Genomic DNA, 16,234 nt, shown 5'->3' on the forward strand with positions numbered 1-16,234 from the left:
AGATTGTCTCATCATTTCATTATGTTGTGCGAACTACAGCCTTGTTAATTTCAATGGCGCCATTCGCAGAGCAAGAGGGACTCACTGTATCGAGTCCACTGATCCTGTATCGAGTCCTTGTGGATTTAAGTCTTGTGCTGCTGTTGGAGCACTGGAAATTCCTAACAAACCTTGCAAATTCCAACGCATCCATGCAAAGCTGATGCCATTAGTCACCAATTTGTATGGTCCATGTCACATTTTATCACACTGCTTGGTGCAATGGGATAGTGGGCTCTTATCCCTTCTCATATCTTCGGGTAAATAGCCATTCTTGTGCAAAGGGACCAGAGAGAGAGAGAAACCGAGAGAGAAAGAGAACTGGTAGATGCTAAGGGACAATTTATAAATCTTGATTTATTCTTTTTTAACTTTTTTCAACTATTTCACTCAAAGGCTTTTTAAGCCACGAGGAGAAAAATGTTCCTTATTAAAAGTTCAAGAATTCCATACCTTCATTTCTGAGTTGGTGAAAGTCATAGACATTTCTCTGAGCTCCAGGGAGATCTCCACCAAGTGAAGAAAGATTAAACTCAGCTTTCCTGACATTCCTTATGTAAATACAATGCAGGAGGTAAAAACGCTTGCAAACCCCCACCACAAACCCATCAGTCTCTTAATAGTTTATAAAAAGGTACAAAAGAACAGAATTCCAACGATATATTCATCTTTACAACTACACAGAAATAAAGTGGATTAAATGTGAACAGTGAGTTAGAGCATTAGGATATATTTGGCCTGGTGAATAGAGAATTGCTACGTAGAATCATAGAATCTTAGGGCTGGAAGAGACCTCCGAAGATCATCAAATCCAGCCTCTCGCCCAAAGCAGGATCAACCCCAACTCAATCATCCCAGCCAGGGCTTTGTCAAGCCGGGACTTAAAAACCTCTACGGATGGAGATTCCACCCCCTCCCTAAGGAAACCAATTCAGTGCTTCACCACCCTCCTAGTGAAAGAGTTTTGCCTAATATCCAAACTGGATTTCTCCCACTGTAACTTGAGTCCATTTCTCCTCATTCGGTCATCTGTCACCATGGAGAACAGCCTCCCTCCATGCTCTTTGGGATCTCCCTTCAGGTAGTTACAGGCTGCCCTCAAATCCTCCCTCATTCTTCTCTTCTGTAGATTAAATAATCACAAATACCTCAGCCTCTCCTCATAAGTTATGAGCTCCAGATCCCTAATTATTTTTGATGCCCTCTACTGCATTTTCTTCAGTGCATCCACATCCTTTCAGTGGGGAGGTGGGTGGGCAAAACTGGATGCAATACTACAGATGCGGCCTCACCAGTGGTGAACAAAGGGGAATCATCACTTCCCTAGATATGCTGCCAATGCTCCTACTAGTGCACCCCAATATGTTGTTAGCTTTCTTGGCTATGAGGGCACACTGCTGGCTCATATCCAACTTCTCATCCACTTTAATCTCAAGGGGTATGTCTACACTACAGCACTAATTCGAACTAACTTAATTCAAATTAGTTAATTCGAACTAAGCTAATTCGAACTAGTGCACCTAGACCTAAAAACTAGTTCGAATTAGCGTTTTGCTAATTCAAACTACCATGTCCACATTGAGTGGACCCTGAATCAAAGTTAAGGCTGGCCGGAAGCAATGCCGGCAGGGCAACAGGTTAGGACTTAGAGCATAGAGCTGCTGTCTCAGGCTAGCTGAGGGCTGTGCTTAAAGGGACCCAACCCCCACCCCGGACAGACAGTTCTCAGGGTTCCCCGCTTGCTTGTCTAACTCGATGAGGGACAGCAAAGCAGTCCTGACTTGGAGTGCCCTGAGTGCCCACACTCAGCACATCACAGCACTCGGCCATCAGCCCCACTGGACTTGCCGCAGGCTGCCATCGGGGGGGGGGGTCAATCGGGGGGCTGCAGGAGAGCTTCCACCCTGAGGAGCCCGCAGAGCCACCCAAGTCCTCCCCATCGGGGGCTCATACCCCATTCCTCCCTCACCTCCTTCCACTTACCCCTCCCTAGCCCCCCTTCCTCATGTACAAAATAAAGGACACGTGTGTTCAAAAATAGAAACTCTCTTTATTTAACAAAACTGGGGGGGGTTAGCCTCTGGGGAGACTGGGAAAAGGAGGTTGGAGAAGGGAAGAGAGAGGGTGGGAGAGGGGAAGGGGAAACCTGGGACAAGGGAGCTGGAAGGGGGAAGCCAGGGGAAGCCAGGGGAAGAAGAAGGAGGAGAAGTATCAAAACGCTAATTCGAACTAGTTTTTTAGTCTGGATCCGTTAGTTCGAATTAGCTTAGTTCGAATTAACTAATTCGAACTAAGTTAGCTCGAATTAACGTTGTAGTGTAGACATACCCTAAGAATGGTTATCCAGCCATTTTTGCAGCCAACTTGTAGTAGCCCCATCTAACTTGTATTTGCCTAGTTTACTAATAAGAATATCATGTGCGACTGTATCAAATGCCTTATTAAAGTCTAGGTATACCACATCCACCGCTTCTCCCTTATCCACAAGACTCGTTATCCTATTAAAGAAAGCTATCAGATTGGTTTCACATGATTTGTTCTTTACAAATCCATGCTGGCTGTTACGTAGCACCATGTTATGATGGGCCTGTTAAGTTTGGGGGTATGCTTGGAAACCCCTTACACCATTAAAGTTGTTTTATGTTACCACTCCTTATCTAGGTGGGAGGTCCCAAATATCTGCTAAATTTCCCTTAGTTCAATATATAGGTTGTAGCCCATAGGCCTCTTCTCATGTCTTCTCAGCCAAACTATTTCAGCATAAACCTACTGCAGCCTATTATAATAGTCATATATTTAAACTGTAAGGCTGTGTCTAGACTGCATCCCTTTTCTGTAAAAGAGATGCAAATTAGACACATTGCAATTGCAAATGAAGTGGGGATTTAAATCCCCCCCGCTTCATTAGCATAAAAGGAGGAATAAGGAATCTTTCGGAAAAGGCTTTATTTTCCTAAAGATCCGCGTCTAGACTGGCGCTTTTTTCCGGCAAAGCTCCGAGCTGGAAAAAAGGGGCAGCCATTTTTATGCTAATGAAGCGGCGGGGGGGGGGGGGTTAAATCCCCGCTTCATTTGCAATTGTGATGTGTCTAATTTGCATCCCTTTTTCGAAAAAGGGATGCAGTCTAGACACAGCCTAAGGATATAAGAAATCTAATAGTCAATAAGCAGGTGAGTGGGTTAGCCCTATAGGTTACAACTGGGAGGAAGACTTAGGGGTGGGTGGAGGAGGATTAATGGAGAATAGGTGCAGGGACTTCACATTCAGCTTCACATTCTCCCCTTTGGTATATGTGCCTAGATCTGGGCATGTTTCAGTCCTCCTAAGGGGGGTCTGATTCCCCTCCCTTCCTGCCGTATATGAGCTAGGATTTGGGGACTGTGTCCCACTGTTTCCCCCCAAGTGTGTGCCAAGATGTGGGGGAGGGCTCAGTTCTCAGCAGTTTCAAGCATTGCTCAATTCAGTGCACAGGCCACTAAGCCAAGCTAAATAGAGTGTTAATGTAGGTCAGGGATGGGGAGCCTCCCTTGTAGCAGCCACACGTGGCTCATCGGGATTAACCACCAGGCAGGCCCTTAGGTGTTTATTTGTTTATTTGATATCCGCAGGCATAACTTGTTGCAGCTTCTAGTGGCCACGGTTCACCATTCCAGGCCAATGGGAGCTGTGGGAAGCGGTGGCCTGGCCTGTTGATGATGCTACCAGCTCCCACTGTCTGCGAATGGAGAACTGCAGCCACTGGAAGCTGCAAAGTTCGGTGCCTGGAAAACAAACCCTCTAGCGCAGCCTAACAGCACCTAAACTTAAAGAGCCACAAACAGGGTTCCCCACTCCTGACATGGGTTTTTTGCCATTGAATTCTTAAGACTTTGGCAACTGGGACACACTGACGTGCAGATGTTTGGTTTGATGCAAGTGATATTTATCAGCCTGTGCTGCAATCTGTTAATTATCACTCTTAGTCTTTGTACAGCACCAGCAACATCCCTGACCCATTTCAGGGAAATACAATTTACTAGGTCCTACCTGGGAGCAGTTGCACCTCATAAACATTGACTTCCTGGAGCAAAGCCAGTCCAAGCCAACGCTGAGACTCCCACTGACTTCATGAAGCTTGGGGAAAATGCCCAGTTGCCGAGAGGGAATGCAGAAAGCAGCTCTATCCGGGGAGAGGCAAGGAAAGAAGGTGTATTTGTTAAGAAAAAATTGTATCAATATATTATGTGTATGTTGGGCAATTTCCTACTTGTATGCATCCAAACCCTGAGGAGAATAACAACAGCTCAGTGCAGGGGGTAGGGCATCGGGGGAGCAAGGGACTGGTCTGAAGGAGAATGGAATTACTTCCTCAAAACAACCAGAAGCCGTAACTTGAAACGTGCTGAGGGTGCAAGCCACCCCCTCACGCAGGTCATTAATAAAGATCATGAACAAAAATGGCCCTAGAACTGACCCTTGGGACACTCTCCTTGATAGAGACCGTCAACCAGACAGCGAGCCATTGACCACTATCTGTTGAGATAGATGATCTATCCAGCTTTCTGTCTACCTTACAGTCCATTTGTCCAATCCATACTTCTTTAACTTGCTGGCAAGAATAGCAGGGGGAAAATATTAAAATTTTGCTAAATTCAAGTTATATCACGTCCATTGCCTTCTTCATATCCAGAGAACCAGTTACCTCATCGAGGAAGGCAATCAGGATGGCAAGGCATGACTTTCCCTTGGTGAATCCATTTTGACCATTCCTGACCATTTTCCTTTTTTCCAAGACCTTCAAAATGGATTTCTTGAAGATTCCTTCTATGACTTTGCAAAGCACGGAAGAAACTTCCTTCTAAAGAAGACACTGCCAGTTCTTTAGAAGATTTTGGTAGTTTCACTTTGGGAGAAGGGGTCACCCTGATCTCAAAGGGTACGTCTACACTACAAAGTTAATTCAAACTAACAGCCGTTAGTTCTAATTAACTTTCATAGCGGCTACACATGCAAACCACTAGTTCAAATTAAATTCAAACAAGCGGAGCGCTTAATTCGAACTAGGTAAACCTCATTCTACGAGGACTAACGCCTAGTTAGAATTAAGTAGTTCGAATTAAGGGTTGTGTAGCCACTTAATTTGAACTACTTGGAGGCTAGCCCTTCCCAGCTTGCCCTGGTGGCCATTCTGGGCTAAACCAGGGAAACTTTTCTCCCCCCCCTCCCAGCCCCGGAGCCCTTAAAGGGGCACGGTCTGGTTACAGTGCTCGTGCCAGTTGCAAGCCTGCCAGCACCCAGCCAGCAGACCCTGCACCTGGCACGGCACGAGCCAGCCACCTGCTGCCACCCATCCTTCCCCCTCTTCCCAGGACCAGGCTGGCAGCTCCCAGGAGCGTGCCCTGTGCCGCAAGAGACGGGCACTCGCCTGGTCTAGTGCGGAGATTGTGGACCTCATCCAGGTTTGGGTGGAGGCCTCCAACGTCCATGACCTCCGCACTAGGCACAGAAATGTGGCCATCTAGGGCAGGATGGCTGCCAACCTGGCCACCAAAGGCCACATGTGAACCCAGGAGCAGGTTTGCATGAAAATCAAGTTGGTCCAGTGAGACCCCTGACACTGAACTCTGAGCTTAGAACGGCTGTACTGGATCAGACCTAAGTTCCATCTAGCCCAGTAGCCTGTCTACAGACAGCAGCCAACACCAGGTACCCCAGAGGGGATGGACTGAAGACAATGACCAAGAGATTTGTCTCATGCTATCCATCTCCAGCCTTCCACAAACAGAGGCAAGGGACACTATACCGACCCTCTGGCTAATAGCACTCCATGGACCCAACCTCCCTGAATTTATCTAACTTCTCTTTAAACTCTGTTATAGTTCTAGCCTTCATAGCCTCCTGTGGCAAGGAATTCCACAGGTTGACTATGTGCTGTGTGAAGAAGAACGTTCGCTTATTAGTTTTAAACCTGCTGTCCATTCATTTCATTTGGTGTCCTTTAGTCCTTATATTATGGGAACTAATGAAGAACTTTTCTTTATGCACCCTCTCCACACCACTCATGATTTTATAGACCTCTATCATATCCCCCCTCAGTCTCCTCTTTTCTAAGCTGAAAAGTCCCAGTCTCTTTAGCCTCTCCTCATATGGGACCTGTTCCAAACCCCCGAGTTTTTTTCAATAAAGAGAGTTTCTATTTTTGAACACACTTGTCCTTTATTTTGTATATCAGGAAGGGGGGCTAGAGAGGGGTAAGTGGAAGGAGGTGAGGGAGGAATGGGGTACGAGCCCCCGATGGGGAGGAATGGGGTGGTTCTGTGTGCTCCTCGGGGTGGAAGCTATCCTGCAGCCCCCCGATTGACCCTCCCCGGATGGCAGCCTGCAGCAAGTGCTGTTGGGCTGATGGCCGAGTGCTGTGATGTGCTGAGTGTGGGCACTCAGGGCACTCCAAGTCAGGACTGCTTTGCTGTCCCTCATCGAGTTAGACAAGCAAGCGGGGAACCCTGAGAACTGTCTGTCCAGGATGGGGGTCCGGTCCCTTTAAGCACAGCCCTCAGCTAGCCTGAGACAGCAGCTCCACGCTCTAAGTCCTAACCTGATGCCCTTCCGGCACAGCTTCCGGACATCCTTAACTTCGGTTCAGGGTCCACTCAATGTGGACATGCTAGTTCAAATTAGCAAAACGCTAAGTTGAACTAGTTTTTAGGTCTAGATGCACTAGTCCGAATTAGCTTAGTTCGAATTAACTAATTCAAATTAAGTTAGTTTGAATTAGTGCTGTAATGTAGACATACCCTGAGGGACAGCAAAGCGTTTTCCTCTCTGCGTGTTTTGGTCGCTGTCATTTGGGACACCACAGTACTCGGCACCATGGAGCCAGAGCCACCATTGGACACTCTGGTGCTCATGTTGAACATCTTGCTGCAAGCCTGGCAGCAATTGCTGGAGGCTGGCTGGCATCTTCTGCTGCAGGCCAGCCACCTGGCCCTCTCCCTGTCCATTTGGGGGCCCTGTAGGAGTGGCACCCAGACGCCAGCGTGCCACGCCGCATCTGAGGTCTGGACGCCAGCAGCAACTGGTGGGACCTCATTGTTCTGGAGCGCTGGGGAGACCAACAGTGGACCCAGAACTTCAGGATGAAGAAGGACACCTTCTTCAAGCTCTGTGAGTGGCTCGCCCCACTCTGTGGTGAAGGGACACTCACATGAGGCCCGCCATTCCCCTCCACAAGTGGGTGGCCATCACCCTGTGGAATCTCTCCACACCGGATAGCTACCAATCCATTGGGAACCAGTTTGGTGTGGGGAGATCCACCGTCAGAATGGTGCTCATGCAGGTACGGCACTCACCGGCCACTGGGCCGGGGGTGGGGGGGCTGCAAGGAGGACATGGGTTGCCTCAGGGAAAACGGGGGGAGAAGTAGTGTAAGTGCCCTCCCTGGAAGGATTTTGTCTGTCCCAGTTGCACTACACACTGCCTGCAGTGGCTCGGATTGCAGCGGGGGTCGCTCCTGGGAGTGGGGTGTGGGGCAGTGTCAGGGAATGAACATTCCCAGCCACCTGGGCCCAACAGTGACCCTCGGTTTTGTGTGTCTCTCTGCAGGTGGTCAAGGCCATCAACAGGATGATACTCTGCAGAGTCGTCTGCCTCACCGACCTGGACGTGGCCATCCAGGGGTTCAGTGCCCTCGGCTTCCCCAATTGCAGGGGGGCAATCGATGGGACGCACATCCCCATCCGTGCCCCGGAACACCAGGCCTCCCTCTACATCATCTGGAAGGGGTACTTCTCCATGATCCTGCAGGCCATGTCTGACCACCAGGGCCTGTTCACAGACATCAATGTGGGCTCGTCCGGCAAGGCACATGACGCGCGGGTGTACCACAACTCCTTCGTGTGCCAGAGGCTGCATGCTGGGAGTTTCTTCCCTGACCACCACATCAGGGTCAGGGACGTGGACATGCTAGTGTGCCTGCTGGGGGATGGGGCCTACCCCCTACAGCCCTGGTTGATGAAGCCCTACATGGGACACCTCAACCCCTCCCGACAGGCCTTTAATGCCAAGCTCAGCAGGGCCCGCATTGCAGAGGAGGGTGCCTTTGGCCTGCTGAAGGCCTGCTTTACATGCCTCCTCACACTCCTGGACCTCTCTTCCACATGTGGTGGCAGCATGCTGTGTGCAGCACAATTTGCGTATGTCCAGACTACATGCCTCTGTCACTAGAGGCATATAAATTAGACTACCCAGCGTCATTAAAATAAAAATGGCTGCCACACTGTGTTGGCTCAGCTGATAGTTGGCACAGAGCGTGAGTCAAGACGCAGATCGATTGACAAAGGAAGCCTTTGCTCACAGCTCCTGTAAACCTCATTTAACGAGGTATAAGGAAGCGGTTGACAAAGGCTTCCCTTGTCGACCGATCTGCGTCTTGGATCGCGCGCTGTGCCGATGATCAGCTGAGCCAGAACAGCGCGGTGACCATTTTTATTTTAATGAAGCCAGGGATATTTAAATCCCCACTTCATTGACTATGTCAGGTAGTCTAATTGACATGCCTCTGGTGACAGAGGCATATAGTCTAGACATACCCCTTGTGTGAGAGGAAAGGGGAGGCTTTCCTTCCAGCCTAGATGGCAGAGGCTGACCACTTGTCTGTCTTCTATGCGCTACCAGCCGGGAGGCCCACTGGGGGGGCTGTCCACATTCAGAAGGCCCTGTGAGAGAGCTTCCACCCAGAGAAAGACTAAAGTCTCTCTGGTGTGCCCCACTGGGGGCTTGTGCCTTGTTTCACCCTCACATCCTTTCACAGATCCCTCCCTAACCTCCCTTCCTGATATAAAATAAAGACACATGTGTTGACAAAAACAAACTGTTTATTGACCATAACTGGGGTGGAATGAGGTTATTCCTCATGGAATGAGGTTTACCGGGGCTGCCGACAAAGGGCTTTGATGTCGACAGGGGGAACGTCCAGACTAGCGCGCGAGCCGACAAACAGCTGATCAGCTGTTTGTCGGCTCAGCGCGGCAGCCATGTAAATTTAAATGAAGCCGCGACCATTTAAATCGCGGCTTCATTTCCCTTTTCCAAAACAACAAATCTACATGGCTCCGTCGACAGAGGCATGTAGTCTAGACACAGCCGAGGAGTATCTGAGGCAGCACCTGGACCTCCTGCAATGGCAGGTCTGCTGCCAGGAGCACTGGGTGCAGGAAGACCTGCAGCTGCAGCGGGAGAGCTTGCGGGAGCTGCTTGACCAGGGGCATGCCATGCGTGACCACCTGCAGACCCAGGTGCAGTTATTGCTGCCTGCTGTTTCTCCAACCCCTGTGGCCACCCCACCTATCACTCCTTCTCGCACTCTTGCTCTCCCTCCCGCTTTTTCCTCCCACACACCTGCCCCACCCTCCATACCTGCTCCAACTCCAAGGCCCCCACACCCACTGGGAGACAGGTGGACCAGCAAGACCCCCAAACGTGAGCTCAACACGTTGATGTCGACAGCTGTTTGTCGGCTCAGCGCGGCAGTCATGTAAATGTAAATGAAGCCGCGATCATTTAAATCGCGGCTTCATTTCCCTTTTCCAAAACAACAAATCTACATGGCTCCGTCGATGGAGCCATGTAGTCTAGACGTACCCCTCCTGGTTCCCAGTCAGCCTGCTGAGGGCCTGTGTATGGGAGGATGTCCTAGGCAGGGTGGTGCGCCCTACACTCACAGCTGCTGCAGCTGGGGAGAAACACGAGAAGTGGTCAGTTCTTCCTGGGGACACAGTGGGTGAAGCCCAGCCCTCCTCTGCACAGATTGCTGAGTGCTCCTTGGTCAGCCAGGCCCACACACATGGTCCTTGGTCTTCCTTTCCCTCCCCCCGCCCCCGCATAAGGAGACGGTGATGGCACTCACATGTTGAGGCCTCCCCGGCCTGAGATGACACCAGTAACAGGCTTCCTGGGATGGCTTGGGTGTCCTGGATGAATGCCACACTTCCTCTTGGCTCCTGCAGCCCTTGGCCATCCTCCTCTTCTTCCTCCTGGGTGTCATGGACAGGACCCTCTGCCCAAGGGTCGATGAGCAAGATGCAGTCCAGGGCAACATAATTGGGGCAGAAGTCTGGGTCAGCCCCTGATTGGGAGCTGCCCCCTGAGGCCCTGGCATAGGCCTGCTTCAGCTCTTTTATTTTCATGCACACCTGCTCCTGGGAGCGCATGTGGCCTTTGGTGCCCAGGCTATCAGCCATCCACCTGTAGACATCCATGTTCCTGTGTCTAGTGCGCAGATCGTGGACATTGGAGGCCTCCCCCTAAAGCTCAATGAAGTCTACAATCTCCACATTAGACCAGGAAGGCACCAGCATTTCGCAGCCTCTGGCGGGCTCCTGGGAACTGCCACCCTGCTCCTGGGGACTGGTGGAGGGCTGGGTGCCACTGGGTTGCTGGCTCATGCCAGGCCAGGCACACGGACTGCTGGCTCTGTGCTGGCAGGCCTGAAACTGGCACTGGCACTGTGGCCAGAGTCTACCCCTTTAGGAGCTCCGGGGTTGGAGGGGACGGGGAGCAGAAGAGTTTTCCTGGTTTGCCCAGAGTGGCCACCAGGATACCCTGGGAGGGCCTGGAGGCCCCCTATTTTGAAATAAGCATCTACACAGCGCTTATTTCGATTTAGCAATTTCGAATTTGGCATTATTCCTCGTGGAAGGAGATTTACCAAATTCAAAATAAATACTCTGCTATTTTGAATTAATTTCAAAAGAGCAGTTTGACTGTGTAGACACTAGAAAAGTTAATTCGAAATAACAGCTGTGATTTTGAATTAACTTTGATGTGTAGACATACCCTAAGATTATAAGAATGAAGGTTGGGATACCAACCATCTTTGGGAAAGTGAAAAGTACATAATGTTGGTGGGAAGGATAAAAAAATGGATGGGCCATCCCTGAAGAACAGAGCACAAAAACAAGAGCAAATGTCACACTGTTAAATAGGTTCCATCATTCCGGACCTAAAAAAGATGATGTTTGACGGAATGGAAGGAGAATATTTAGACCTCCCGTGTATCCCTAAGGATTAGAGATTTAGATTCAGGGCAACTGAATGTATCTTACATTTTAGTTATGTTATTTTTCAGCTTCTAGTTGGATGTGAAAAGAGGCCCAGGTGTGATTAGCTGGTAGCAGAAGGTGAAAAGGAAGGTTTTTTTGGTTGGTTGGTTGCATGGGTGGATGTGTGTGTGCACAGAAGGGTGATTTACATTTTCTCTGCAGCAGCATGCACTTACACATCACTGCCACCCACATTCTCCTGCCTCTTCCCAACTTAGGTGTGGTAATGAGTTGACCAGGCAGGGACTAATTAAGAGAAGAGCCTTATCTTCCATTAAGCAATTGGAGGACGCCCATTAGCAGCACCAACACCTGTGGGGAAAGTGCTGTGGATTGAAAAGTGTAGGAAAACTGTAAGTCATGCTTGAAGGCTAGTAGGCTTTGATGGGAATCATGTCCACTGGGATTAGCAGAATCAATCACCTTGCACATAGCCTAGTATATGGCGAGATGAGCGGTACCTTTCTGATTCATGGAGCAGCCTGCTTTCTCTTTCTCTGTTTTTATGTTTGTGCCTGTTATCAGTCTGAAGGCCAGGAAATAAAGGAGTCCCATCTAATGAACTTACTGTGAGATTATTGCTGATTGTTGTGTAAAACGTCTCGTTTGGGTATAATATGAATATAACAGGGAACAAAGAGTAAAATGTCTGGCCAGGCTAAAGTGTCAGATCCCGGTGTCCCAAGAGGGTTAGAAGCATTGAGTGCTCCCTGTCCTGTCTCTGTGAAGGACATGGTGTGGGAGGAAACCAGCATCTTCCATCCACACAGACATGGCTGAAATAAAGGGCAACAACCAGAGGTAAGAAGGTAAAGGCCAATTGTGGACTGCCCTGCTGATTTCACCTACCCCAATACTTTGCATTTGGTACATCCAGATATGTAGAAATGGAGGGAAGGAGGAAAGTAATAACCAGGAAATGATTCTGAATGAGGTTATGAAGCCTTAAGTGCATTTATATTTTGCCAGGTCTGAACCCTTGCTGGAACGAATCCCCTGAAGAATGCAGAGGTGTCGGACTTCTCTGTAGCCCCTTAGCAGTTTTCCAAAATATCCCTGGCTGCAGTTTCAACCCAATCAGTTGCAGAAGCATAGAAGCCTAGGGCTGGAAGAGACCTTAGAAGGTCATCGTGTCCAATCCTTAGCCCGAAGCAGAACCAACCCCAACTAAAACATCCCAGCCAGGCCTTTGTCAAGCCTGTACATAAAAACCTCTAGAGACGGAGATCAGACCATCTTCCTAGTCACCCATTCCAGTGCTTCGCCACTCTCCTAGCGAAATGGTTTATCCCAATATACAACCTAGAGCTCCCCCACTGTAACTTAAGACCATTGCTCCTCGTTCTGCCATCCGTCACTACTGAGAACAGCCTCTTTTGAACTTCTTCTCCCTCTTTCCTGCAAATATGGGAGAAAACATGACAGAAGCTTATGTCTTGTGAGTTCACATGTTGCACAACCTATATTTTATATTTGTATTTCAGACTGTTATAATAAAAGCTGATGTTTGGTGTTTGGGGGGGAAAAGAAAAATTATTATTTTTTCCAAGCATTCACTGTAAAACTCCATAGTTTACCCTTAGAGGAAAAAAGCAAATAAAGTATCCATTCCTGTCATAGAGTATTTTTCAAAGTTAACATAATTTCTCCTTTCAAAATGAATATAACCAAATCCCTAAATATACATCAAACATTGATATTTTTAAAGCAAATACAGAAACAAACCTACTCTGCCACCAATTGTTTCTCTGAGAGAATCATGTTCTGAAATTCTTCCCTGTACTATAAAGCTCTTCTAAAGTCAAGATGAAGATTTCTTACCCAGCAGTCAATGTTTATCAGATATAAATATTCAAATGATTAATTTCTAAAGGCAGGGAGGTGTCAAATGTACTTCCTTGAAATTCTCCAGGACTCTTTATGGTGTTGTACAAATAATAATTACAGAGATTCACATATTGCAGCAGACTTTATGAATGTCATGTGCATCAAAACAAGATTTCAACAGACCAGTCCATATTCTAATGCTCAGCACCCTATAAATAGACAGAGTTGCAGTCCAACATCCAGCTCAACGTCTCTTCTCTATAGGCGCATTGAGTTCCCAGCCAACCTTCAGCTATGAAGATCCTGTACCTTCTTTTTGCTCTCTTCTTCTTAGTGATGCAAGTTAGTGGGCAAGGTAAGATTTTAATGAAGTGTGTGACCGCTATGAAAGAATATTTGTAAATACAGACTAAGAGTGCTTAAAATCTTGTCATTTCTTCTTTCTAAATGCTTCTTTTTCTAAAGAGCTCTAGTGTTTACATGCTTAGCAGATGATGCTCAAAATTTAGCTGTGAAATAGTCCTAGGATCAGGAAGGAGCCAGAAATGTGCATGTGAAAATCTATTCAGAGTTGGTTGAATTGTTCATTGTGAAAAAATCCCCACTATTGGACCAATCCTATTCAACATTTTTATGAATGACCTGGCAGAGAACATAAAATCATCACTGCTAAAGGTTGCCATTGAATGTGGACAAAATTGCAGCTATGTAAGAATTATTAAATATCAAGCAAAATGGTGCACAGGAAGATTAGTGGCCTGAGTAGGCAGTGTCTTAGCGAGTGGGAAACACCTGTAAAACTGCAAACACAACGCTCATTTTCCCTCATGTGTGTTTATGAAATTCAAGACTTTTTTCATTTTTGGTGCAGGATTTGGCTGTACTCCTCGTTGTAGAAGACGATGTTATAGGATGGGAGGCAGATGCACTCGTCGTTGTCCTCCCTTTAACATCATGTTTCGCTGCGGCATGTATAAATGCTGTCGTCGCTATGTAAGTTCAGGATTCCACAAGGAAGACATGACTATGTGAACAGAGATATTTTTCCATCACTTTCTATATTGTTTAATCTTGGGGGAGGTGTGTGACAGCACTGTCCAGGCTTCTGTGTTTTCCAGGTTCTGGCCCACCTGGGACCTCACTTATTGATGTCTTTTACTTAGAGTTGCCTTCCCCAGGCTCCCTAGAGCCGGTTCTTAGTTCAGAGCATCCAGAGTGGTTGGGTATTTGGAGTTTACTCCTCTGAGACCTGGCAACATCAGCATCAGCTCCAGCACAATCCATAGGTCCGTGGTTGAAGAGGACAGCACCGAGCCAATTACATCAGCATTAGTTTGTCCATGGGTCAACTCTGTCAAAGCACCGATAAGTGCCAGACCAACATTATATGGGCATAAGCTACTCCGGAGATATATTCTGAAATAGCATATTTCAAAATAGAGCATCCATACTACAGGGGAGCTTCAAAATTAGTCTGAGACAGGATCCCCTTATGTGGATGCACTACATAGATTTAGAGCCCCAAGAAGCATGAGGGAGATATTACTTAAAATGGCCCTAGTGAGGAGCTATTTAGTAATAGTAACAGTGGAGCGTCTACACTGCAGCTATTTCGAAATAGCTATTTCAGAAGAGGAGTTCTTCCTGTTGGAATGAGATTTTAAAAAGTCTGAATAAGCTGACCGTTATATTGATATTATTTCAAAACAATGAATTGCTGTGTAGATGATCACATTTTTAAGAACAGTAGAGTGTAGACACGCCCTGACTCAGAGCAGAACATTTCTTGGAATTCTGTAGTGATTAGTTCTTGACTATGCACCATTTTTGTCCTGGAAAGCAACGGGCTCAGCTTGACTATGCAGAAGATTCGAAAGAGGATATGAATATTCAGCAGGATTTTCCATATCTTCTTCTGATCTCATTTGCGAAAGTGGCTTTTTCCGTGACCCCTTTTTTTGAAAAGTCATATAAACCTTATTTTTTCGGAAGAGCGGCTTTTCGAAAAAGGGACATGTGCCAAAAAAGCTGTATTCCAACTACTTTCACTTTCGAAAGCTCTGCCATCAGAAGAAGAAATTTGCATATCCCCTTTCGAATCTTCCTCATAGTGTAGACATAGCCTTAGACAAAAGAACACAGGAAATCAAACTGGACCCCGGACTGACCACTGTGGGGCCCCAATGTGCACACCCTACCAGTTTGAAAGTGAATCATTGACAACTGTTGTTTGATTTTGTTCTTTCAACCACTTGCGCCTCCACCTTATAGTAATATCACCTAGACTACATTTTCCTAGTTCGCACATGAGAAAGTCATGGGCAACTGTGGCAAACTCTTACTAAAACTCTTACTGAGCTGTATCATGTCTATGGCATCTTGCAGGTCTGTAGACAGTAATCCTGCCAAAGAATCAAAATATATTGTGTCGGCAGGATTTGCTCTAGAAAAAGACATGTTGACTGTCATCCTCCAGTGTTTATAAGTTAATGAGTTCAGAATTAGTTTTAGTATCTTTCCAAGAAATGAAGTGTGGCTGATGGATCTATAATTTTCCCAGTCCTGTTTGGTCCCTTTATAAAGATAGATACAATCTTTTGGCCTTGCCCAGTTCTCTGTGACCTCACTTGTTCACCACGAGATCTCACTTATATTTGGCCATTTTTATTAAAACTGCTGTTTTCTAATGTAATGTCATATTATTCAGAGTCCACAGGAGTGATGACAACAAAGATTCTCAAGGCATCATCTCTGGGAAGCTGGAAGAAAATGCCTTGCAGTGAAAATCTTGAAGAAAATCCAGAAAGAGTCTCTCTAACCTGCATTATGACCTCCGTCTTACTGGAATAAAAGCAACTTGTTGTGGTGGTGTATTGCAAACGTGTGTGAGTGTTTTCATGACCACACTGAGCTTGTTTTCATACCGAGCAATGGGGACGATGGCCGTGTTTTGAAATGTTTTCAAGGTGGAGTTGCTAAAAGGGACAGTGACAGAAATCTCCTCCGTGTTCTAAGTCCCTAGACTTTGACGTGGTTATTACATGGCTGTCACAGCAATTGTAAGCGAGTGAGAGAAGACGGGCCGTGCATCTCTCCTCTTCTCTACCAACTGCCTCATCATTCCCCACTACATTCCCCATGACAGGTAGCCACCCTGACTTCCCATGTCTCCTTCCCTCCCATCCCATTAAGCCCGTAGTTTGTCTCCTGTCCTTTCCTGCTGGGCTCACATATCACAGACAGAACCTCACGAACAAGACCTCAGCCCAAGCTTCACACTGAGCTAAGC

General features: G+C 47.3%; 1 long non-coding RNA gene across 1 annotated transcript; it reads left to right on the forward strand.

Moving 5' to 3' along the window:
* The first annotated feature begins 13,142 nt into the window (after nt 1-13,142).
* On the forward strand, nt 13,143-15,825 carry LOC102455134 (uncharacterized). Its single transcript, XR_331842.4, has 3 exons — nt 13,143-13,300; nt 13,817-13,938; nt 15,653-15,825. It is a non-coding gene; the product is annotated as an uncharacterized LOC102455134 (long non-coding RNA).
* The last annotated feature ends 409 nt before the right edge of the window (nt 15,826-16,234 follow it).

This window comes from Pelodiscus sinensis, chromosome 3 (assembly GCF_052426305.1).
Source record: "Pelodiscus sinensis isolate ZL-2025 chromosome 3, ASM5242630v1, whole genome shotgun sequence".
Lineage (NCBI taxonomy): Eukaryota > Metazoa > Chordata > Testudines > Trionychidae > Pelodiscus > Pelodiscus sinensis.